The sequence below is a fragment of the Theropithecus gelada genome, chromosome 1 (assembly GCF_003255815.1).
Source record: "Theropithecus gelada isolate Dixy chromosome 1, Tgel_1.0, whole genome shotgun sequence".
Taxonomy (NCBI): Eukaryota; Metazoa; Chordata; class Mammalia; order Primates; family Cercopithecidae; genus Theropithecus; species Theropithecus gelada.
This window is the reverse complement of record NC_037668.1, coordinates 151,009,785-151,014,984: the sequence shown is the minus strand read 5'-3', so window position 1 is coordinate 151,014,984 and position 5,200 is coordinate 151,009,785.

Sequence of the window (5,200 nt, the reverse complement as noted above, 5' to 3'; positions counted from 1 at the left end):
TCACCTTACCTCACCTCACCTCACCTCACCTCACCTTACCTTTTTTTGAGACACAGTCTTGCTCTGTTGCCCAGGCTGGAGTGCAGTAGTGCAATCTTGGCTCACTGTAACCTCCACCTCCTGGGTTCAAGCGATTCTCCTGCCTCAGCCTCCCTAGTAGCTGGGACTACAGGAGTGCACCACCATGCCCAGGCTGGAGTGCAGTAGTGCAATCTTGGCTCACTGTAACCTCCACCTCCTGGGTTCAAGCGATTCTCCTGCCTCAGCCTCCCTAGTAGCTGGGACTACAGGAGTGCACCACCATGCCAGACTAATTTTTGTATTTTTAGTAGAGATGGGGTTTCACCATATTGGCCAGGCTGGTCTTGAACTCCTGGCCTCAGTTGATCCGTCTGCCTTGTCCTACCAAACTGCTGGGATTACAGGCATGAGCCACCACGCCTGGCCTCAGTTTCTTTATTGTTAAAATTGGATATAAATAATAATACCTCTTGGAGTTGTCATGATGATTAATTTGTTAATACTTTACACTTATGATTTTACACTCAAAAGAATGTTGGTTATTCTGTACAGAGATAATTACACATAATTTCTCTCAGGTCAAGTTCTGATCTGAAATCTTCACTAATGTCAATACCATAATGCTTATTTTGCAAATGAGTTTAATCACTATAGATTTGCACATATCATTCAATTAATGATCTTGCAAATGAACCGTTCACAGGATTTTAGCTTTTGTTTGCTTGGGTCATTTAAAATATCTGAAGAAAACAATCACTACAATTTTATTTACGAGTGGGTTGTGCTCCTGAAGTGCAAATATAAATTAGTTGTTTGGAACTCAGAATACATTTCCTTGTAGAAACAACATTGTAAGTTGTGCCTAAGTTTAAGCCCAGGAAGCCAAGTTAACTCTTACTATGTTAAAATGACTATTAAGTTTATTTCAACCATACGGAACCTTCATTGATAACATTGCTTCTTTGGAAAAGTGTAGTTTAAGAATGAAGTTGCCATAAACTCAATTTTTTACCCCTCAACTGTCTTCCCGATGTATCCCAGTCTTCCCTTTCCATTTTGTGGTACTGGACAGGAATGGTTTAGCAGTCTCAGGATGGAGAAATCGAGATGTAGAGTCCTGTCCACCACATTTCTAGACCAGCAGCTGCTCCCAGTCTGAAAGGGAAAGTGATAGTGTTTATGTTGATTCTAATGCTGCAGGAAATGCCAGTTTTATGTAATGCTGGTGTATTTGTGTGTGTAAATTTAAGTGGTTTGTTAAACTACTTAACATTTTGATGTTTTAGAAAATCACAAGGAAATACACATCGCCAAGCTTCATACACTTTTGTTGACTTGCAAGTTGACTTTCAGCCCCCAAAATTTCCACCAGCCTCCGTCCCCTCAGTTCAAAGATGGTGGCAGATGAGTAAGATTACTATACTTTGTTATTCCTCCTTTTCTAGGATGTCTTGAGGGTGACCAGAGAATAATGTATAAAAATACCCTATTTGCCAAACCAAATGCTTGACATTTCAAATGCTTTATCTCATTTGATATTTAATAATCCTGTCAAGTGGGTCCTAATTTAAGAAGGGACCCAATGAGGTTAAGTTTGTGTCAAAACAAAACTGAGGGCTCTAGTCTTGGACTGCAGCACAAAGTTCTTCATATATGACCGTACACCTTCCCAGTAGAGAGTAAAGGGATTTGATCTAGGAGGAAAACTACCAGCCTGGCAGGTTCTTTTCAGAACCCAATTCTGAGCTCAATAAGGGAAGTTTCCTCCTATTAGGGCTTCGGTCAACTCCACGCCTAAGGAAAATTTGCTTCATTTAACCTTTTGATTTGGCATCCAGGTTCCTAGCAAAAATTACACTATTGTAATAATAAGAAATTTCGCTTCTCCTACTTTTGTTTTCTCCAACACTGCTTTTGCAAGAGTGTGGAAAAATGAGCAGCTTTCTACAGTTACAGACTTTCTAGCGAAACACTGGGATATTTCTGAGTTTTAAATGTGAACAGATCCTCTCGGTGTTGAAATCACAGCTGTGTTATCTAACAGAGCATTTGCTGGCCGGGTGCCCACTCCCTCCTGCTAGACCCTGACTCCTTGGGCAGTTCACATGAGGGTGTTATTTGTCCTGGATACCATCTGTTTGTTGTTTTAACGGTCATCTTCTTGGATTTAGACCAGCAGAGGGTCATGAGGGTGCCCTGTGTTCACCCACAATGCTTTGTTCCCTCTGTGCTATTTATGCACAGCCTACATTGTATGCCTACACAGAAGCATGGCGGTCACTTTCCTTGGAACCATAAACAGGTGGGGAAGGAAAGAAGGGCCAATGCTCTGGTTTGTAAACAGGTGTGGTGAGTGTGGAGACAATTTTCCTTCCAGAAAAGCCAAGACTTGACCATATCCTTGAGCTACATCTTGGCTCTGCCCAACTGGTTTTTTCAGAGGCTGGACATTCAACCTATGAGACCATCAGAGGCTCAATCCATATAGAAACAGCAGATGTTCATGGACTTGCATATAGCCTATTTTAATGGCAGGACAAATAGATGGAGGATACCCATCATTCCTAGAATTTAAAACAAGTTCTTATTGAGATTTACTGCAAATTCTGCCTACCAATCTGTTCATATGAAAACCAGAAGCCCAAGTTACATCCTAAATCTTGTTCCAACATGTGTAGCAAAATTAGATTATTTCCCCCTTGAGATTGTCATAAACTCATTTAAGAAGAGAATATGTTGGTTTGGAAGCATCTCATACTGATTTCCCAAATCTGGTGTAGATTGCAGTCAATGAAGAGATGTTTTTTAAACCAAGTTCAACTATTTTTTAATTGTCCGCAGACAGAAATTTTTTTGTTGCTGTGGCAGAGACGGTGATTGCCTATCCAACGGTCACTTCTGCCTTCTTTCTTGTCAGTAGAACCCCACTATTGGGTTGGGCAGCAGTTTGCTCAGGGAATATGGACCCATTCCCAGGAAAGGATAATTAGCACAAGCCAATTATGGTAATCCCATTGTCTTTTGCCAGTGATTGGTTATGATAACCACCCTACATTGACTAATTTTAGACTAGAAATGAGGCATTTTCAAGACACTGAGGATGCTAGGTCAGAAAGATGGGAAGTACCTGGATCCTTGATAACTTTGCTAAGCTTCTGAACCAACCTTGGACTTGTCATGTCAGAAAATGAAAAACTATTTTCTAAAGCAACTTCCAGTAGGAAATCCTGTTACTTCACTCACAAACTTCCTGATCCAATTGCAAATCCTGTTTTAAGATTTTTTGTTAGTCAACATCTACTCTCTTTACCTTTTCTTTGGGTTTGGCCTGCTACTGAACAAGAGAGCCCTTGAAAACCTAGTTGCTTAATGATCTTAATTTCTCCAAGTCTTTCCTGAAAAGCAGTTCTACTTAGATTGGTACAAGGCACCTGTCTGAAACCTAATTTTACCCTCTGAAATGGACTGAGTTACACAGGGCAATAGATGAAGACAGTATACAATTTTCCAATGCCTCTTGATTCAAACTTGATTCAAACTAGGCAATTCATTATTCTGCCTATTGTGATTTTCCTAAACATCACATAATTTAAATTATAATCACCAAAAATCCAAAATCAAATGACTTTTGGAGTGTTCATACTTCTATTATAACAATATGGTTTAATTATCTAGGTTTTTCTTATCACTTTGAAGATGAAGAAATTGAGATCTTAACTGGGAAATAGTTTTTTCTACACCCCATACCATGTCCTAAAACCTATATGCCAGCTGCCCAGAATGGTACTTTTTAAGAAATAGAACATATGGCCAGTCAATGTGAATACTTATTTGCACATTTTCTTTTCTAGAAATGATCATTTGTGGCATTGGAAGGAGTACTAAGTTTTGATGACATTAAGAAAATTAGATCTTGAGTTTCCTGCAGGTGGAATAGCTCTCTACTCTACCCTGCCTTCAAGACCAGGGGATACTAGTAGGGAAACCATGATCAGATTGCCAGCTCGGAGAGATATATGTGTGCACATGTTAATGGGATAGTCATGAAGACTGACACATAAAGTACAAATGCCCAGTGTTTATAATGGCAGCATCACAGAACCTTTCCTTCCCTCACCAGGCTTCTCCCCAAACCAAAGCCCATGCTAAAAGCCAGCTTCTTCATGCATCCCAGGGCTTCCTTTTAGTAGTTTTCAAACACAGCAGTGTATGCCTTTTACACAATTTGGGCTTTAAGTTTTTAAAACATATCTTTGAATAAAGCCTGTTAGAATTTTAAGACCTCCTCTTTTCTTTCTTTCTCTTTCTTTCTTTCTTTCTTTCTTTCTTTCTTTCTTTCTTTCTTTCTTTCTTTCTTTCTTTCTTTCTTTCTTTCTTTCTTTCTTTCTTTCCTTCCTTCCTTCCTTCCTTCCTTCCTTCCTTCCTTCCTTCCTTCCTTCCTTCCTTCCTTCCTTCCTTCCTTCCTTCCTTCCTTCCTTCCTTCTTTCCTTCCTTCTTTCTTTCTTTCGTTTTAGTTCAAGGATACGTGTGCAGGTTTGTTACGCAGGTAAATTGCATGGTGCGGGGATGGCATTTGGTGTACGGATTATTTTGTTACCCAGATAATAAGCATAGGCAGTTTTTTTGATCCTCATTCACTTCCCACCCTCCATCCTCAAGTAAGCCCTGATGTCTGTTGTTCCCTTCTTTGTGTCCATGTGTACTCAATGTTTAGTTCCCACTTATAAGTCAGAACATGTGCTGTTTGGTTTTCTGTTCCTGTATTAGTTGGCTTAAACGAATGGCTTCCAGCTCTATCCATGCTGATGCGAAGAACATGATTTAGTTTGTTTTTATGACTGTGTAGTATTCCATGCTGTATATGTACCACATTTTCTTTATCCAGTCCACCATTCATGGGCATGTAAGCTGATTCCATAAGACCTCCTCTTTTCTTCTTCCAGACTCCTTTCCTTTATGCATAAAACTTACTTGAATTAGATTCAACTTATGAAAACCAGGGGAAAATCAGAGGATGAATACTGACCTTTCCATTTGATTGCTTAGTATGCCCTTTAAATAACAGTGGATGGACCCTACCATATTATTTTAGAAATGACTAACCACTTGACAGAAAGATTGGGCTTTGGAGAGAAATTTAACAGTAAAGTATTAAAGGGTTGCACCCCACTGAAGATCA